The following is a 20,752-nucleotide window of genomic DNA, read 5'->3' on the forward strand; positions in this document are numbered from 1 at the left end:
TAATACTGAAAATTTGTTTTGTTTGTGACCAGCGTTGTTGAGAAATATGAAATATAAAACCAAGTGGTATGCAGTGCGACTGCACTATCATTTAATTGCGGCGCGTGCGCAGTTTTTCCCTCTTCCCCCTCCTCGCGCTCAGACAGCGTGGCGTGGCGGTGGGGGAAATGTGGAGCGAAGCTGGGCGCTTTGCCACTCGTGCCCCGCCACGGTCCGCGAGCCGAATTCTTGGCCGTCCCTGCTTTAACACTGGCTTCTTTTCTTTAGTAATTACCTATTTTTGGTACAAAATGAAATAAACGGAACATATCGGTTTGTAACACTAAAAATAAAGGAACGTATTCTACTATTTGTTTCTTGAAAATATAAGTATTCCATATTAACATCCATCAAGCACATTGTTGTGAAATGTTAATTGCAACTAATAGACTTTTTTTAAAAAAGAAGTTATCTAGGTTCCAGAAGTCTGTTGCAACTACTGGTTTTAGTTCGTGAAAAAATTGTCAACAATTTCTTTCTTTAAAAGTTATTTTCATAAAATGAAAATTGAGATAGTTTGAAGACCATGCCGAACAAAAGTGCAAGATTTTGAAGTCGTTTATTGATCCTTTCAATTAATAAAATCGTAAAAATGATTTTATAGCATGACAGCGCAATGCTTTGCGAAGGAAATAAGACTAAAACCTTTACTATAGGGCCATCTGCCAATTATCGACAGCGCCCTTCTTTTTTTAAAAATCGATTTAAGTCGAAAAATAATTTACATATTTTAATTTTTTTAACTTACCATGGGTAAATTAGGAAGTATGAGAATGTAAATGTTAACGATTTATAGGGAACCCGATTTTTAACTGCTTTTTCCATATATTTCGATCCGTAACAAAGCAATCAATCCTTATAAAAATGATGGTTTTTTACTTATTCAAGAAAAACCGTTCTTTGCAAATTTGCAATTCTTTGGCCATGTTCGCAATTTTGGATCGAGTATCATGAAAAATAAACTTTTTAGAAACTGATTTCCAATACAGTCATATTTTTTTCAGGTAACCATTTTTGCCAGATTCACACTGGGTCGTTACAGAATGCTTGAACTATATGCCAGCTGATTTCTCCACTTGCAATCAGTACAGTCTCTGTTCCCCTCATACACTTGCCTTGCCGTAACATGAGCAGGCGGCAATCAACCTCGTGATCAGCAGCGGTCACAATGGTTCACCTTACCAACGTAAATAAGTGTAGGTGGAGATGGGAAGGGTTTGGAAGATCGCGATAATGCAGTTCTACTTTTTTTTAAGACGGTGGTGATGAGCGACCTGGAGTGTAACTCCAGGTGTATGTTATATTGGAAGTGTTAGTTTTATAGTGAGTTGGCGAAGCTAAACGAATGTGTCTTGACTATATTTTTTTTTTATTCGTTTCGTATTCCATTGTCAGAATTATGTCCATGGTGGAAATCTCTTTTTCTACTATGGTCTGATGTCAAGTTTCTAATATGTCTCAAGTTTGTAATAAGTTTCGAGACTTTAGCAACACTAATATCTTCCATTTGAGGTTCCGTTAGTCTGTCGTTATTTGGTTCGCTAACGTTTTCGTGTTGCACGGTGAAAGGCGCTTGTTCACCCTGGACTTCGTCCTCTTCCCATTATACACGGTCCAGTCACAGTAATGTGACCGTCACCTATCTTTCACGTCGACGTGCAATAACCACTCATAGACGGCCAGTGGCAGCACTAGAAGTGGAGGGTACGTAAAGCGTGTCGGGGGGGGGGATGCGGAAAACAGTGCAGTCGTTGTCGTAACGTGGAAATGGACGTCCAAAAGGGCAAGATCATTGACTTTCGACTCAAGGATGCAATCATTTCCGAATCGGCAAAGTTTGTAAACTATCGCGTGCCGCCATGAGTAAAGTATACCGTGCATGGCAAAATGGCTCTGTCCAAACCCAGCGCGGAGGCAACCGTTGTGCATCACAGACCATAGACGACAGGGGTGAATGAGGTCTGCAGAAATGTGTACAAGCGAATAGACGTGGAATTGTTAACCCATTAGCGCCGGAATTAATTTTTTCGTGTTTTTTTTAAAAAATTGCGTTTTTATGTCTTTAAAAGGCATAAATTACACAAAAGAGTTGTTTCGACGAAAGTCATTACCGCCATTAGCGAGATATTTGATGTTGCCATATGACAACGCTAGGCGCTTTCACCACCTAAATTTATATGGATTACAACTTCAACTAAAATAAGTAGGTTATTGATATTTCTTATTACATACACAAGATTTGTGCCAATTTATTACTCAGTCTTCATCATACAATTGATACTTCATAACAAAGTACAATTAATAATCAAAAATCAAACCTTGAACTCAGCATTATTTTACATGAAATGGAATAAAACAGTCAATACACAATCCCACATTACACTTTGAACACATTGTTCTCACAATAGATTTACAGTCCTTGTGTGCACACCTTTCCTTCTTCTTTCCTTCTGTGTGCTGGATGAGGTGGTCAATCTTATCAAACCTAACTGAATCTGATATGCGGCTGTCGGAACATGCCCTTGATGCAGATGGTCTCCCGGCTCCTTACGGTACGGTTTGGTGTCTTTGCAGGTACACTGTTGCTACTTCTCTCTTGAAATCAAGCTGAGAAATAGTTTGGTTTCATGCTTTATTATACAAAATCCAACTCTTTTGTATGGCGACATCTAACATCCATGTAAAGAGACGCCAGTACCATTTCTTGCTTCTTATTGCAGTGCGATAGCATGCTAGATTCTGATCCATCTGATCAGTACCTCCCATATATGTATTATATTTGGCTACTAGTTTTGGTCTGGGAATCATTATATTTCGTTTTTTTAGTTGCGAGAATCTCTTGACACGGCCAACTTCTTGTGCACCACATGAAGAAGAGATCATTGTGACAACTGAGTTGTCCAGCCACTGCACATGCAATAATCCATCATTCTTCTCTATTGCTGTCTCAAAATATCCCCGATCTTTCTTGGAAAATATTATATGGGGGCTCAACAAACACATCACCTTCAATATTGTCATTATAAAGAATCTCCAGCGCCTCAGCAAGCGAGAAACCTCTTCTAAAACAAAAAAGAGAAAATTCGTCCTTTTACTGAGTACAAGCGCCTAGCGTTGCCATATGGCAACACCGGCATTCAAACGGCCTAAATGAACGTAATTTATTTCGCAGCAAGCAGTAACCTCCAAAAAATATATATTTGAGTATTTAAAGCACAACCATACTAAAAAAACTAATTATATATCGTAGGTTACTGTATAAAACATACTTACTCGAACTTATACTCCATTTTTCTTCGTCACTCAGCAAACAACGACTTCCAACACTCCAGAACGAGATTTTCACTCTGCAGCGGAGTGTGCACTGATATGAAATTTCCTGGCAGATTAAAACTGACTGCCCGACCGAGACTCGAACTCGGGACCTTTGCCTTTCGCGAGCAAGTGCTCTACCAACTGAGCTACCCAAGCACGACTCACGCCCCGTCCTCACAGCTTGCTTGGGTAGCTCAGTTGGTAGAGCATTTGCCCGCGAAAGGCAAAGGTCCCGAGTTCGAGTCTCGGTCCGGCACACAGTTTTAATCTGCCAGGAAGTTTCATATCAGCGCACACTCTGCTGCAGAGTGAAAATCTCATTCTGGAAACATCCCCCAGGCTGTGGCAAAGCCATGTCTCCTTTCAGGAGTGCTAGTTCTGCAGGGTTTGCAGGAGAGCTTCTGTAAAGTTTGGAAGGTAGGAGACGAGATACTGGCAGAAGTAAAGCTTTGAGGACGGGGCGTGAGTCGTGCTTGGGTAGCTCAGTTGGTAGAGCACTTGCCCGCGAAAGGCAAAGGTCCCGAGTTCGAGTCTCGGTCCGGCACACAGTTTTAATTTGCCAGGAAGTTTCACTTCCAAGACTGCTTACGCTGCAGAATTTCAATGTATTGTCAAAACTGTTGCATTGTAGTGATCTTTACAGTCTTGCGGAACGGAATCTAGTGCTGCCAACACTCTCGCATCGTTGATGTCGAGGAATCAACGATTTTAAAAAAGTGTTACAAACGTTGCCATATGGCAGCGCACAGCGCTAATGGGTTAGTAACTGACACCCCCAGATGAACCAAAGGGGCTACCAACAGTGTCTCTTCAATGACCGTCAAGCAAACATTGCTGCATGTCGGCTTCCGCAACCGGCGCGTGTTTCATGCTCCCGTGGTCACTGCAACTCATCGCCGATTAAGGCTGGAACTCGCGCGCCACTGCCGCAACTGGTGGCGCATCGTAGGACAGATGGCCCCTGGCACGTACTGCGTGGAACGTCTGGAAGCAAACACCATGCAACAATCGTCGGAAGGGTCCAGGCTGGAGAAGGAAGTGCTATAGTCTGCGGAATGTTTTCCCAACATTCCCTGAGTGATCTCATCATTCTGAAAATCACAGTGGATCAAAACAAGCATGGATCCTTCCTTCGGGAGCACGTCCACCCCTAACACGGTTTCTTTTTTCTTGGCACGGTGGCATCTACCAGGAGGACAACGTAACGTGTCGCCCAGCTCGCAGCGTACGTGCGTGATTCTAAGAGCAAGGAACCCAGTCTATGGGACCACCCTTTATGGGGCTGTTCGCGCCATGCCACGGCACTAGAGGTGGCATGGCACCACATTGTACATTCCACAACATCATTGAATCTTTTCCTGCACATCTTGCAGCGGTCCGTGCTGCAAAAGGTGGTCATTTAGGCTTTTGGCACGTGTTCACATTAATACACTACTCGCCATTAAAATTGCTACACCAAGACGAAACGCAGATAATAAACGGATATTCATTGGACAAATATATTACACTAGAACTGACATGTGATTACATTTTCACGCAATTTAGCTGCATAGATCCTGAGAAATCAGTACCCAGAACAACCACCTCTGGCCATAATAACGGCCTTGATGCGCCTGACCATTGAGTCAAACAGAGCTACAGGTACAGCTGCACATGCATCTTCAACACAATACCACAGTTCATCACGAGTAGTGACTGGCGTATTGTGGTGAGAGATCTGCAGAATGTGCTGGTCATGGCAGCTGTCCAACATTTTCTGTACCCAGAAAGGCCCGTACAGGACCTGCAACATTCAGTCGTGCATTATCCTGCTGAAATGTAGGGTTTCGCATGGATCGAGTGAAGGGTGGAGCCACGGGTCGTAATACATCTGAAATGTAACGTCCACTGTTCAAAGTGCCGTCAATGCGAACAAGAGGTGACCGAGACGTGTAACCAATGGCACCCCATACCATCACGCCGGGTGATACGCCAGTATGGCGATGACGAATACACACTTCCAATGTGCGTTCACCGCGATGTCGCCAAACACGGATGCGACCATCATGATGCTGCAAACAGAACCTGGATTCATCCGAAAAAATGACGTTTTGCCATTCGTGCATCCAGGTTCGTCGTTGAGTACACCATCGCAGGCGCTCCTTTCTGTGATGCAGCGTCAAGGGAACCGCAGCCATGGTCTCCGAGCTCATAGTCCATGCTGCTGCAAACGTCGTCGAACTGTTCGTGCAGATGGTTGTTGTCTTGCAAACGTCCCCATCTGTTGACTCAGGGATCGAAACGTGGCTGCACGATCCGTTACAGCCATGCGGATAAGATGCCTGTCATCTCGACTGCTAGTGATACGAGGGCGTTGGGATCCAGCACGGCGTACCGTATTACCCTCCTGAACCCACCGATTCCATATTCTGCTAACAGTCATTGGATCTCGACCAACGCGAGCAGCAATATCGCGATACGATAAACCGCAATCGCGATAGGCTACAATCCGACCTTTATCAAAGTCGTAAACGTGATCGTACGCATTTCTCCTCCTTACACGAGGCATCACAACCACGTTTCGCCAGGTGACGCCGGTCAACTGCTGTTTGTGTATGAGAAATCGGTTGGAAACTTTCCTCATGTCAGCACGTTGGTAGGTGCCGCCACCGGCGCCAAACTTGTGTGAATGCTCTGAAAAGCTAATCATTTGCATATCACAGCATCTTTTTCCTATCGGTTAAATTGCGCGTCTGTAGCACGTCATCTTCGTGGTGTAGCAATTTTAATGGCCAGTAGTGTATATCTGGATAGTGTGTAAGCAGAAAGCTAAGACCTGCTACGTAAGTCAATTTCTGTTAGGTTGCATTGAATTTATGAAAGTACGTGTTTGTATTACTATTCCTGTTCAATTTCAAGATTGAGAAACCGCTTTCATGCTGTTTTCTCGGGTACAAGAATTGTACATTTGCATAGCTTGAAGAAATCAGATATTGATGATCATTGCTTCTGGGAGCAGTCTTTACTTTTTGTGTCTCATACACACGGCTTTCATAGCGATAGCACTCATTGGTCGTTTCTTGAGGCTCATATCTCAGCTATTATAGTGACATTAGCCTCTCAGTGCTGTATCGGTTGTTTATTAATACCGACTTTTGCACATACTAAGGTTCAAGATAGTTTTGTCGGCAAATCTGAGATAATGTTGTTTTAACTCCTGTTCCTTTTCTCTGTACTCCAATAAAAGTCTGGGAAATATGTTTCTTAGAATGCTAAGTGAAATGTATAACCTACCAAGAAAATGTATCATCAGAGCAGCGTAGCACCTGCCGGTAAAATTTCTTCATGCACTCATCACAGGCTGTATTGTGCAGGAGCACTCTGAGCCCCCCCCCCCCCCCCAACAAACAAAAAATTATTTGCTCACCCTCAGTAACCCCAGCTCTCTCGCCATTCTCCCAACAGAACCGACCACATCAACACTACAATGGACGTAGTTTACATGTCATCACATAGCTCTAGACTGATTTTAGTAATTTCAAGTACCATAAAAAAGCTAATGATGAGCAAAGCGTGCTCGACACGCATCAAAATATGGCAAATGAAAATAAAAAGTAATAAGAATCACGTGAAACCTTTCTAAATTAATAATTCCCTTCAAATGAGTGCAACTGGCAATTCGAAACGTATTGAGCAACCCAGTCACGGACACTGATGGCTCTCGATTTTCCACCATAATCGAGTCCACCAACATGAGGTGGCAAAATATAAGGTAGCCAAGGAGGTGGAAACGTGGGTTGTACTATGCCAAGACTGCTTGGTAGCTACAACAGGAAGACACAATTAATTAGCAGGAGTACAAAATAAGAAAGTATTTATTACTTAACTTTGCTGTAGTCCATGATCAGTTGGTTGACAATTATAGAAGACGCGACTACACTAAGCGTCTGTAGAATGACATAATTTACAAATCACAAATCTTTCTGTCACGAATTAATCTCTCGTACTCTTGAATGTCGAATCTGGTGAATTTGAAGACTAACTTGGAACGGAACTACAAAGACTTGATGGCAGCAGTGACTGAGCTGCAGACGGTGACTAACATCGGCGCTGGCTGACCACTGAGCGCGGCTACGAACTGTAGACTGGCACAACTGCACTGCACTCCTGCTGCACATGAAGTGGCCTCGTGGCGAGCATAAGTACTGCGACTGGCTGTGTACTCTTTGGCTAACACAGCCGTTCTTCTGTTCCATTTATCGAGAGAATCGCATCCGGCGGATCGATCTCTCAGGCGACGGTGTGGTCGTATGACTGACGACATCACAGATACTGTATTCAATTAACAACAGCAACTACACATTGTTTATGAACTTGTGTGGCAGTGAAGTGGGCGATTTCGAAACTTTCACCAGCGATATAAGAGAAGTACAACATTAATATACAATGTTTGTAATGTGATATGTTTGTCACTTGAAAATATCACGTAGGTGGCCGTCATTTTCCATCACACACATTTCAAGTCTTTTACGGAAGCTAGACGTCACATCTTGCAGCACTGGCACTGGAATCCGATCCGATTAACTCCCCCCCACCCCCCGCTCCCCGAATTTGATCTTTTGATCTTTCAATTTCTTCACTTCCTGTATGGTGTGTTGTGGGTCACAGCGACAGCGAAAGATCTGAGATTTCAGATGACCCCAAGGGAACAAATCACACGCTGAAAGATGAGGGAGCCTCAGGGCCCAGGAAATATTCACGTTCTTGGACATGAGATGACCAGGAAGGAAAGTTGTTCTGTGTCGCGTTAATGGAATGCCGCGAGATACGACACGTGACCCCGCCTTCTTGGAAGAACGTGCCTGCACGTACTTTACACGACGAGCAGCAAGCTGTCCTACCAAAAAATGGCTCAACATCTGAACACAGCGTTCTGTATTCATAGTAACAATATTGCCACGATCTTTCTTTTTCTTTTTTTAAGAAAGGCCCTGTGATTCCAAATTATGATAGGCCGCACTACACTACCACTTTCTGAATGTAAGTGGCATTTTACGAAGCATTTCAGAATTTTCGCGTGACTAATTTCTAAAGTTTTGCTTGTTAACAAGGCCTGGCGCATAGAAATTGGCCTAATTGCTCATGATCAGATTGTTGCGGAGGCCTCGATTGTCGTTCATGAGTTCCAACCATATCCAGCAAAATCGTCTCTTTGGAAGGTCGGCCGCATTTAAATTTTGCGCTGCCTGAATTTTGTATGTGTGGCACTACACTTCCTTGCGTAATATTCACCGTACACTGCGATCCGATATGTCAAGCTGCAGCGCTTGCTTGCGTCCAAAACGCCCGGGATTTCGGCTGAGAGCTTCTCCTATCTCTGGTGTGCAGACCCGGTTTCCATCTACGTCACTCTTTCGCACCGTATCACCCGTTTCCTCACAGTTCTGCACCCACACTTTGATAGAATGTGTCGATGGGAGTGGAGCACGACGTGCGACATTGTAATGAGCACGAATTACGCGCTGCGCGGCCACGTGCTGTGGCGAAACGCCTTCACGGCATCATTGCGTTGTTTACCGGTTCTGGACGCCATCTCGAGTAAACATCGATATCAGGATCGATGGCAAAGGTTTATTGTCCAGATGGCACCACTCCTGTTTACTGACATAGCGTGTTATTATTGCAAAATCGCCCGATTCACTGAAGCACCTGCTATAGCAGGTGAATTGCGCATATCCCATTGTATCGCACTGTCACCACAAAAAATAACGATACATTGACACTGTCTGCAGTTAGTAGTTAAACATCATTACTATAGCCAAACTGCAAAAGTATATTAAACTAAGATATATATGGTCTGTTAAATGTCTAGAATTAAACAAATGTAAGCAAATCTACTCTCTCTCTCTCTCTCTCTCTCTCTCTCTCTCTCTCTCACACACACACACACACACACACACACACACACACACTATAACACTATACGTCAACGGAACAAACAGTCCAGCTATGCGAAAAGCCACATATAACACTATTATATGGGGAAATGTGCATATATTATACGCCTGTCGTATAATGTTAGCGCTTTTACAGGATTTGACCGTGATTATGACCAGTGGATATAGAAATCACGGTTGTTTTCATAAGAGTTTTGTGCTGTTAGAAAGAAACGCAGTAAATTTGGAATATTACTGAATCTAAGGCCGTTTTGTTCCAATTTCATTAAGTGGTATGTGTAATGGTTTTAAGGTTGACAGCCTATCTAGACAAAAGAATGGTTAAGTTTGAGAAAAGCAGAAAAAGTAAACTTGGCCCACTTTCCTGCTCTTCCATAATAAAATTGCACAAAAAATATAACTTTTCAGGATATTGTTCTGAGAAAGACACAGTAATCTTTTAGTCACTACACCTACATCCCTACATAGTTTTGATCTAGAAAGGCCATGAATTTTTAATCATAAGTATGCGCTAAAAAAAATTCGGCCAGGTGGGACTTCTATGTTTGCATTTTGTATAATCGACAAAATAAATATTTAAATATTCTGATAGCATAATACACACATTTAAATTTATGAAGACCTTTTTTTATACCTTCTCTTAAAAAATGAACTTTCAAAGGCCAAACGTAGGGTGTGGCCACTTTATATTGTCGTTCAGGATTTTTAGGTAAACCTATTTCAGTGTTACTGAGCTACATAAGTAATTTTCTTTTTACAACTCTTTGTGCTTTACTGAATTTCATTTATAACTGGAAGAATTTTATCTTTACTTTACTCAAAGTTAATCTTATTTGCTCACTTTCACTTTACTTATTGCCACAAAGAGAGTAAGACTTAAAATCGTTAAATCTGTCTGAAAACATCTACTTCAGTACTTAAGTAAAATTTCACTTGAGCACTTCTGCTACTTAAATCATACAATCCTTTTACTTTCACTTTAAAAGTTAGTTCACAACAATTATTTAATTAGTGATCGTAGCTACTGAATAAAGCACTTCAAATTTTTTTATAATAGGCTTACTCGGAATAATAAAACACTAGGAAAAGGACCCTATGTAGGTGAATGATTAGGAATAAAATAAGAAGCTGAACCAAAATTTATGTTTAAAACTACAATTATTCAGAAAAAGTGAATTTTGAATTAATGGTTCACGCTTCTACAATCTTAATAATACAGTTCGTAACCTTTTGGCTGTAGGCGTTGGGTATGGTGGACAGTAATATCGGCTACACTACCCATCGCACGGCGTACAAGTTTTTTGAAGTATGGGCTAATGAATTCTTCTTGGCGTCGTTTTAACGCCCGTAGCCGGCCGCGGTGGCCGTGCGGTTCTAGGCGCTGCAGTCCGGAACCGCGGGACTGCTACGGTCGCAGGTTCGAATCCTGCCTCGGGCATGGGTGTGTGTGTGTGTGTTGTCCTTAGGTTAGTTAGGTTTAAGTAGTTCTAAGTTATAGGGGACTGATGACCTAAGATGTTAAGTCCCACAGTGCTCAGAGCCATTTGAACCATTTTTAACGCCCGTAACATAGCCCAACAACTTGTACCAAAGCCGTAATAATTCAGCAATCGTCATCCGAGGCTACTGTGCAACAATTTCAAGGCAATGAATAGCATGCTCCGAGTGTTGCCTCTCTCACTGCTGCCTACAGACTCTGTTCTCGTTCCCGCTCGCACCACAGGTAGCGCGCCTAAAATCCAAGCCACGCTCCCAACATAAACTTCCTTACAGTACAAAAGCACTCCATCTTTCACACAACACTTATCCTACACATTGTCCCTAAGCGTGTACCATTTTATACAAATGACTACTTGCACAAATATACACTCCTGGAAATTGAAATAAGAACACCGTGAATTCATTGTCCCAGGAAGTGGAAACTTTATTGACACATTCCTTGGGTCAGATACATCACATGATCACACTGACAGACCCACAGGCACATAGACACAGGCAACAGAGCATGCACAATGTCGGCACTAGTACAGTGTATATCCACCTTTCGCAGCAATTCAGGCTGCTATTCTCCCATGGAGACGATCGTAGAGATGCTGGATGTAGTCCTGTGGAACGGCTTGCCATGCCATTTCCACCTGGCGCCTCAGTTGGACCAGCGTTCGTGCTGGACGTGCAGACCGCGTGAGACGACGCTTCATCCAGTCCCAAACATGCTCAATGGGGGACAGATCCGGAGATCTTGCTGGCCAGGGTAGTTGACTTACACCTTCTAGAGCACGTTGGGTGGCACGGGATACATGCGGACGTGCATTGTCCTGTTGGAACAGCAAGTTCCCTTGCCGGTCTAGGAATGGTAGAACGATGGGTTCGATGACGGTTTGGATGTACCGTGCACTATTCAGTGTCCCCTCGACGATCACCAGTGGTGTACGGCCAGTGTAGGAGATTGCTCCCCACACCATGATGCCGGGTGTTGGCCCTGTGTGCCTTGGTCGTATGCAGTCCTGATTGTGGCGCTCACCTGCACGGCGCCAAACACGCATACGACCATCATTGGCACCAAGGCAGAAGCGACTCTCATCGCTGAAGACGACACGTCTCCATTCGTCCCTCCATTCACGCCTGTCGCGACACCACTGGAGGCGGGCTGCACGATGTTGGGGCGTGAGCGGAAGACGGCCTAACGGTGTGCGGGACCGTAGCCCAGCTTCATTGAGACGGTTGCGAATGGTCCTCGCCGATACCCCAGGAGCAACAATGTCCCTAATTTGCTGGGAAGTGGCGGTGCGGTCCCCTACGGCACTGCGTAGGATCCTACGGTCTTGGCGTGCATCCGTGCGTCGCTGCGGTCCGGTCCCAGGTCGACGGGCACGTGCACCTTCCGCCGACCACTGGCGACAACATCAATGTACTGTGGAGACCTCACGCCCCACGTGTTGAGCAATTCGGCGGTACGTCCACCCGGCCTCCCGCATGCCCACTATACGCCCTCGCTCAAAGTCCGTCAACTGCACATACGGTTCACGTCCACGCTGTCGCGGCATGCTACCAGTGTTACAGACTGCGATGGAGCTCCGTATGCCACGGCAAACTGGCTGACACTGACGGCGGCGGTGCACAAATGCTGCGCAGCTAGCGCCATTCGACGGCCAACACTGCGGTTCCTGGTGTGTCCGCTGTGCCGTGCGTGTGATCATTGCTTGTACAGCCCTCTCGCAGTGTCCGGAGCAAGTATGGTGGGTCTGACACACCGGTGTCAATGTGTTCTTTTTTCCATTTCCAGGAGTGTATAATATTAAACACACGAACATTTTTAATTTCATCAAGCCATGACAAAATGTTATCCAGTAAATTATTTGTTTCACGTATTTCTTTACGTAAGTTACAAATATACATTAGCAAAGAACTCCAACACTTTTTCAAATAGTCTTCGCATATCACAGTTGTATAGCGATAAAATGTACATACAAAAAAAAATTATAAATTAGACGACTGATTGAATATTACTGTTATAACACACACACACACACACACACACACACACACACACACACACACACACACTTCGGCCCGTGATTGTGATTTAATGTACATTAACGCAGATAAAATAACACCGCCAGTTGGTCAAGGTCCGGGTTATCATTTCACAGGAATTTCATGCCCTTCACTTAGTCACTCAAGTCAACTCTGGTACTCCGATAAGATATGAAACACAAATGAGGTATATCGAAAGCAGATATAGAATTGATATCTGCAGAATGTAGACGTGGATGTAGAAGATTGAAAAATTGGTCTATTTCTTCGACGAAATGTTCCAAGGCAAAAATAAGCACACACTAGTAAAGTGATGATTTTCAAACAAGCCAACAGACAATTCTTTACGCCATTCTGATTAGAACATAATTTCTGATCCATGTCTCATGACTCCGATCTGCGTAAGGCACCGCCAGCTGGGGTGGCCGAGCGGTTCTAGGCATGCCTGGAGCATGGATGTGTGTGATGTCCTTACATTAGATAGGTTTAAATTGTTCTACGTTCTGGGGGACTGATGACCTCAGAAGTTAAGTCCCATAGTTCTCAGTGCCATTTGAACCATTTTTTGCGTGAGGCACCAGATTAAACAGAAAATAAAAATTATATGTATGCGTGGTGTCTGTTCTGTCGGACATGTCCGACATAACAGACGCTACTCACGATAAAGCAGCTGAGACATATATATATATATATATATATATATATATATATATATATATATATATATATATATATATATATATATCAATAATTGGGGAAAAGCGGATGGAAAGGAAACCGGACGGGAAAGAGGTAGGAAGGAAATAATAACTTCCAGTCACGCAGTGCATTTCGGCAATGCAACGGTAAGAGTCGAAAATTTCTGTCTAACTGGAACTCTAATCTGGATGCTCCATATCTCTAGAATGGTTTCGGTAACCGCCTCGGCCAACCGGGCACGCTTCCCTTCAGACCCAAATTCCCAACATCCCGCTCGCTGCACCTCAACAACCCCCGTCCATTAATCATCTCACCCCCAGATTTCTGATCTACATCTACATAGATACTCCGCAGGCCACAGTACGGTGCGTGGCAGAGGGTACCCGTACCACCATTCCTGTTCCACTCTCAAATAGGCCGAGGGGAAAACGACCATCTGTATGCCTCCGTATGAGCCCCAATTTTTCTAACTTATCTTCATGGTCCTTACGCACAATACACGTTGGCGGCAACACAATCATTCGGCAGTCAGCTTTAAATACTGGTTCTCTAAATTTTCTCAACAGTGTTCTTCGAAAAGAGCGTCCCCTTCCCTCCAAGGATTCCAATTTGATTTCCCGAAGCATCTCTGTAACACTTACATGTTGTTCGAACTTACCGGTAACAAATCTAACAGTCCGCCTCTGAAATACTTCGATGTGCTCCTTGAATTCAACCTGGTACGGATCTCAAACACCCGAGCAATATTCAAGAATAGGTCACATCAGCGTTCTATATGCAGTCTCCTTTACAGATGAACCATAGTTTCTTATAACTCTCGCAATACACCGAAGTCGACCATTCACCTTCACTACCACAATCCTCACATATTCATATCGCTTCGCAACGCTACACCCAGATATTTAAACGACGTCAAGCATTACACTACTACTGCCGTATCCGAACATAACTGTTTGTTTTTCCTACCAATCCGCATGAACTTACATTTTCTCACATTTACAGTTAGCTGCCACTCATCACACGAGCTAGAAATTCTGTCTAAGTCGTCTCGTATCTTCCTACAGTCACTCAACTTCGACACCTTACCGTTCACCACAGCATCATCAGTAAACAACTGCAGATTGCTGCCCATCCCGTCCGCTAAATCATTTACGTATGCAGAGAACAATTGCGGTCCTGTCACACTTCCCTGGGGCATTGCTGACGTTACCTTTCTCTCTGATGTACACTAGCCGTCGAGGGCCACATAAAGGGCTTTATTACTTAAGAGGTCTTCGAATCACTCACATATCTGTGAACTTATTCCATATGCTCGTATCTTCCTTAACAGCCTGCTATGGGCCACCGTGTCAAGTGCTTTCCGGAAATCTAGAAATATGGAATCTGTCTGTTGCCTTTCATCTACAATTCGTAGTCTGAAGGTGACTGACCGTAGCCAGAAGCTCTATCACCTGTTCGCGAGCTGCGGCCAGCTCCTCCTGCGTCAGCACACAGGACGCATACATCCTAACCATTCTAGCAAGGCTAACTAGGGAAGAAGACTATAAAAGCAGACAGAATCTCTGATATGCAACTTGCTCCCCTCCTGATGTGTCCCCGATGGACGCTGATGCATTGATGTACTATGGTTGTTCAGTAAGCAACTACTGCACTGCAGACTGAATTAATTTGTTGTTGTTGTTGTGGTCTTCAGCCCTGAGACTGATTTGATGCAGCTCTCCATGCTACTCTATCCTGTGCAAGCTTCTTCATCTCCCAGTACCTACTGCAACCTACATCCTTCTGAATCTGCTTAGTGTATTCATCTCTTGGTCTCCCTCTACGATTTTATAACCTCCACACTGCCCTCCAATACTAAATTGGTGATCCCTTGATGCCTCAGAACATGTCCTACCAACCGATCCCTTCTTCTGGTCAAGTTGTGCCACAAACTTCTCTTCTCCCCAATCCTATTCCATTCTTCCTCATTAGTTATGTGATATACCCATCTAATCTTCAGCATTCTTCTGTAGCACCACATTTCGAAAGCTTCTATTCTCTTCTTGTCCATACTAGTTATCGTCCATGTTTCACTTCCATACATGGCTACACTCCATACAAATACTTTTAGAAATGACTTCCTGACACTTAAATCTATACTCGATGTTAACAAATTTCTCTTCTTCAGAAACGCTTTCCTTGCCATTGCCAGTCTACATTTTATATCCTCTCTACTTCGACCATCATCAGTTACTTTGCTCCCCAAATAGCAAACCTCCTTTACTACTTTAAGTGTCTCATTTCCTAATCTAATTCCCTCAGCATCATCCGATTTAATTCAATCACATTCCATTATCCTCGTTTTGCTTTTGTTGATGTTCATCTTATATTCTCCTTTCAAGACACTATCCATTCCGTTCAACTGCTCTTCCAAGTCCTTTGCTGTCTCTGACAGAATTACAATGTCATCGGCGAACCTCAAAGTTTTTATTTCTTCTCCGTGGACTTTAATACCTACTCCGAATTTTTCTTTTGTTTCCTTCACTGCTTGCTCAACATACAGATTGAATAACATCGGGGAGAGACTACAAACCTGTCTCACTCCCTTCCCAACCACTGCTTCCCTTTCATGTCCCTCGACTCTTATAACTGCCATCTGGTTTCTGTACAAATTGTAAATAGCCTTTCGCTCCCTGTATTTTACCCCTGCCCCCTTCAGAATTTGAAAGAGAGTATTCCAGTCAACATTGTCAAAAGCTTTCTCTAAGTCTACAAATGCTAGAAACGTAGGTTTGCCCTTCCTTAATCTAACTTCTAAGATAAGTCGTAGGGTCAGTATTGCCTCGCGTGTTCCAACATTTCTACGGAATCCAAACTGATCTTCCCCGAGGCCGGCTTCTATTAGTTTTTACATTCGTCTGTAAAGAATTCGTGTTAGTATTTTGCAGCTGTGACTTATTAAACGGATAGTTCTGTAATTTTCACATCTGTCAACACCTGCTTTCTTTGGGATTGGAATTATTATATTCTTCTTGAAGTCTGAGGGTATTTCGCCTGTTTCATATATCTTGCTCACCAGATGGTAGAGTTTTGTCAGGACTGACTCCCCAAGGCCGCCAGTAGCTCCAATAGAATGTTGTCTACTCCTGGGGTCTTGTTTCCACTCAGGTCTTTCAGTGCTCTGTCAAACTCTTCACGCAGTATCGTATCTGCCATTTCATCTTCATCTACATCCTCTTCCATTTCCATAATATTGTCCTCAAGTACATCGCCGTTGTATAGACCCTCTATATACTCCTTCCACCTTTCTGCTTTCCCTTCTTTGCTTAGAACTGGGTTTCCATCTGAGCTCTTGATGTTCATACAAGTGGTTCTCTTTTCTCCAAAGGTCTCTTTAATTTTCCTGTAGGCAGTATCTATCTTACCCCTAGTGAGATAAGCCTCTACATCCTTACATTTGTCCTCTAGCCATCCCTGCTTAGCCATTTTGCACTTCCTGTCGATCTCATTTTTGAGACGTTTGTATTCCTTTTGCCTGCTTCATTTACTGCATTTTTATATTTTCTCCTTTCATCAATTAAATTCAATATTTCTTCTGTTACCCAAGGATTTCTATTAGCCCTCGTCTTTTTACCTACTTGATCCTCTGCTGCCTTCACTGCATCATCCCTCAGAGCTACCCATTCTTCTTCTACTGTATTTCTTTCCCCCATTCCTGTCAAGTGTTCCCTTATGCTTTCCCTGAAACTCTGTACAGTTTATCCAGGTCCCATCTCCTTAAATTCCCACCTTTTTGCAGTTTCTTCAGTTTTAATCTACAGTTCATAACCAATAGATTGTGGTCAGAGTCCACATCTGCCACTGAAAATGTCTTACAATTTAAAACCTGGTTCCTAAATCTCTGTCTTACCATTATATAATCTATCTGATACCTTCTAGTATATCCAGGATTCTTCCATGTATACAACCTTCTTTTATGATTCTTGAACCAAGTGTTAGCTACGATTAAGTTGTGCTCTGTGCAAAATTCTATCAGGCGGCTTCCTCTTTCATTTCTCTCCCCCAATCCATATTTACCCACTATGTTTCCTTCTCTCCCTTTTCCTATTCTCGAATTCCAGTCACCCATGACTATTAAATTTTCGTCTCCCTTCACTACCTGAATAATTTCTTTTATCTCATCATACATTTCATCAATTTCTTCATCATCGGCAGAGCTAGTTGGCATATAAACTTGTACTACTGTAGTAGGCATGGGCTTCGTGTCTATCTTGGGCACAATAAGATAAACACTTAACTTGCCGCTGTGTAGATGTGTATTAGTCGAGAGCTGCTGCCTGACTGACTGGCTTACGATTCCTGTAGGAGTTCTGAGGTTGGTTCTGCATTCGCACTGAAACTTTTCCATCAAACATCCGTCGCTCCCATACAGTAAAAGTACGATATTGTGGGGTATCTAGCCATATTTGTGACTGGATTGAGGATTTTTTTGCTGTAGAGAACGCAACACGGTAGCTGTGATGGAGTCACCGACAGATGTAAAGGTAACTTTGGGTGTATTCCAGGGAAGTGTTTTGGGACCTTTGATGTACGTGTTGTATGTCAGTGGCCTGTCAGACAGTATGATAGTAGCCTTAGAACCTTTCCCAGATGATGGGACTGTCCATAAAGAGGTAACGTCTTAAAAAAGCAGCATAAATATTCAGACACACTGATAAGATTTCAAACTGATGCAAAGATCGTTAACTTGCTTTAAATGTTCAGAAATGTAAAACTGCATTTTACAAAAGGCACAAACCCGTTATCATATGACTACAATACTAGTGAGTCATAATTGGAATTGCCCAACTCATACAAATACCTGGGTGCAGCAACTCGTAGGAATTAACATAGACCCAACCGTAGGTGGAGAAGGCGGCAGACTTCGGCCAGTTAGTATACTGCGAGAATGATGTCAGTCCTTCCTTACAGCCGGCCGCGATGGCCGAGCGGTTCTAGGCGCTTCAGTCCGGAACCACGCGACTGCTACGGTCGCAGGTTCGAATCCTGCCTCGGGCATGGATGTGTGTGATGTCCTTAGGTTAGTTAGGTTTAAGTAGTTCTAAGTTCTAGGGGACTGATGACCACAGCAGTTGAGTCCCATAGCGCTCAGTGCCATTTGAACCATTTTGTTACCCAACTTAGACTCGTATCCTTACGTTTGACTAAACAAAACCTAATTTCAACTGATCAGTATCTGATATGAATGCAACTCATCTCTATATTAAATGCGAAACAGAAGTAAAACAATTATCCGGCGTTAATCAGAATTTCCATTTACCTCGCCTCTTGACAATATTTTTGCAGATTGCTCGAAAGCACAAAAGCAAACAGCAAGCAAGCAACGGCTAAGCTAGATTTCTGTTTCTAAATCCATTTGCAAACTGTTGCGTGTGGTAGTACGTAACGATAAAGAGCGGGGTGGGGAGAGTAACTATTCCTATGAAATGATATTCCAAGACAACGATTTTAGAATGAAGTATGTATTCAAAAAGACATTCTGGAAACATCCCCCATTCTGTGTCTAGGCCATGTCTCCGCAATATCCTTTCTTCCAGAGTGCTAGTTCCGCAAGGTTCGCAGAAGAGTTTCTGTGAAGTTTGGAAGGTAGGCGACGAGGTACTGGCAGAATTGAAGCTGTGAGGACGGGTCGTGCGTGAATCGTGCTTGGGGAGCTCAGTTTCTAGAGCACTTGCTCGCGAAAGGCAAAGGTCCCGAGTTCGAGTCTCGGTCCGGCACACAGTTTTAATTTGCCAGGAAGTTTCAGACGGGGTAAAACTTCGCGTAATCTTCACACATAACTTGGTTTAAACAATACTATGCTCGACAATGTGAACAACGATTTGAAAAGGTACAATGTTAACAAAAAATTTCTATAAAAACCAAACAGCTTAATTATTTAATATGTTAATGTACAGCCGGCCGCTGGTGGCCGAGCGGTTCTAGGCGCTTCAGTCTGGAACCGGGCGACCGCTACGGTCGCAGATTCGAATCCTGCCTCGGGCATAGATGTGTTTGATGTCCTTAGGTTAGTTAGGTTTAAGTAGTTCTAAGTTCTAGGGGACTGATGACCTGAGATGTTAAGTCCCATAGTGCTCAGAGCCATTTGAATATTTTTTCTTTTTTTTTTTGTTAATGTGTAATTCAGGGAAGCGAGGTGATCTTTCTCTCAGCTCCAAGCAAGTGAACCACGTTAACTAGACCGCAATAATCATTTCTACAAATTAGGTGCGCAGTGCTGCAGTCTTACCTCAAACTTCTTCTCTTCAAAAAATAATAACATTATTCAAAATTTATATCATTTCGCTTTCCAATATATTCACTATGTGATCAAAAGTATCCGGACATCTGGCTGAAAATGACTTACAAGTTCGTGGTGCCCTCCATCGGTAATGCTGGAATTCAGTATGGTGTTGGCCCAACCTCAGTCTTGATGACAGCTTCCACTCTCGCAGGCACACGTTCAGTCAGGTGCTGGAAGGCTTCTTGGGGAATGGCAGCCCATTCTTCACGGAGTGCTGCACTGAGGAGAGGTATCGATGTCGGTCTGTGAGGCCTGGCACGAATTCGGCGTTCCAAAACATTCCAAAGGTGTTCTATAGGATTCAGGTCAGGACTCACTGCAGGCCAGTCCACTGCAGGGATGTTATTGTCGTTTAACTACTCCACCACAGGCCGTGCATGATGAACGGTGCTCGATCGTGTTGCAAGATGCAGTCCCCATCTCCGAATTACTCTTCAGCAGTGGGAAGCAAGAACGTGCTTAAAACATCAATGTAGGCCTGTGCTGTGATAGTGCCACGCAAAACAACAAGGGGTGCAAGCCCCCTCCATGAAAAACACGACCACACCATAACACCACCGCCTCCGAATTTTACTGTTAGCACTACACACGCTAGCAGATGACGTTCACCGGGCATTCGCCATACCCACACCCCGCCATCGGATCGCCACATTGTGTACCTTGATTCGTCACTCCACACAACGTTTTTACGCTGTTCAATCGTATAAATTTTACGCTCCTTACACCAAGCGAGGCGTGGTTTGGCATTTACTGGCGTGATGGAAATGGAAATGAGCGTTTGGCGTCATTGGCCGGGAGGCCCCTCGCGGGGCAGGTCCGGCCGCCATATCGCAGGTCTTATTACATTCGGCGCCACATTGGGCGACCTGCACGCCGGATGGGGATGAAATGATGATGAACACAACAC

At 43.7% G+C, this 20,752-nt stretch overlaps 1 protein-coding gene and 1 non-coding gene across 2 annotated transcripts in view; both read left to right on the plus strand.

Annotated features, from left to right (window-relative positions):
- LOC124619658 (scoloptoxin SSD14) overlaps positions 1-20,752 on the plus strand; it is a 531,056-nt gene that overhangs the window by 145,027 nt on the left and 365,277 nt on the right. The gene's annotated exons all lie outside the window — the stretch shown is intronic.
- Trnas-cga lies at positions 3,537-3,611 on the plus strand. The gene has a single exon. It is a non-coding gene; the product is annotated as a tRNA-Ser (tRNA).

The sequence above is a fragment of the Schistocerca americana genome, chromosome 1, assembly GCF_021461395.2.
Source record: "Schistocerca americana isolate TAMUIC-IGC-003095 chromosome 1, iqSchAmer2.1, whole genome shotgun sequence".
NCBI lineage: Eukaryota > Metazoa > Arthropoda > Insecta > Orthoptera > Acrididae > Schistocerca > Schistocerca americana.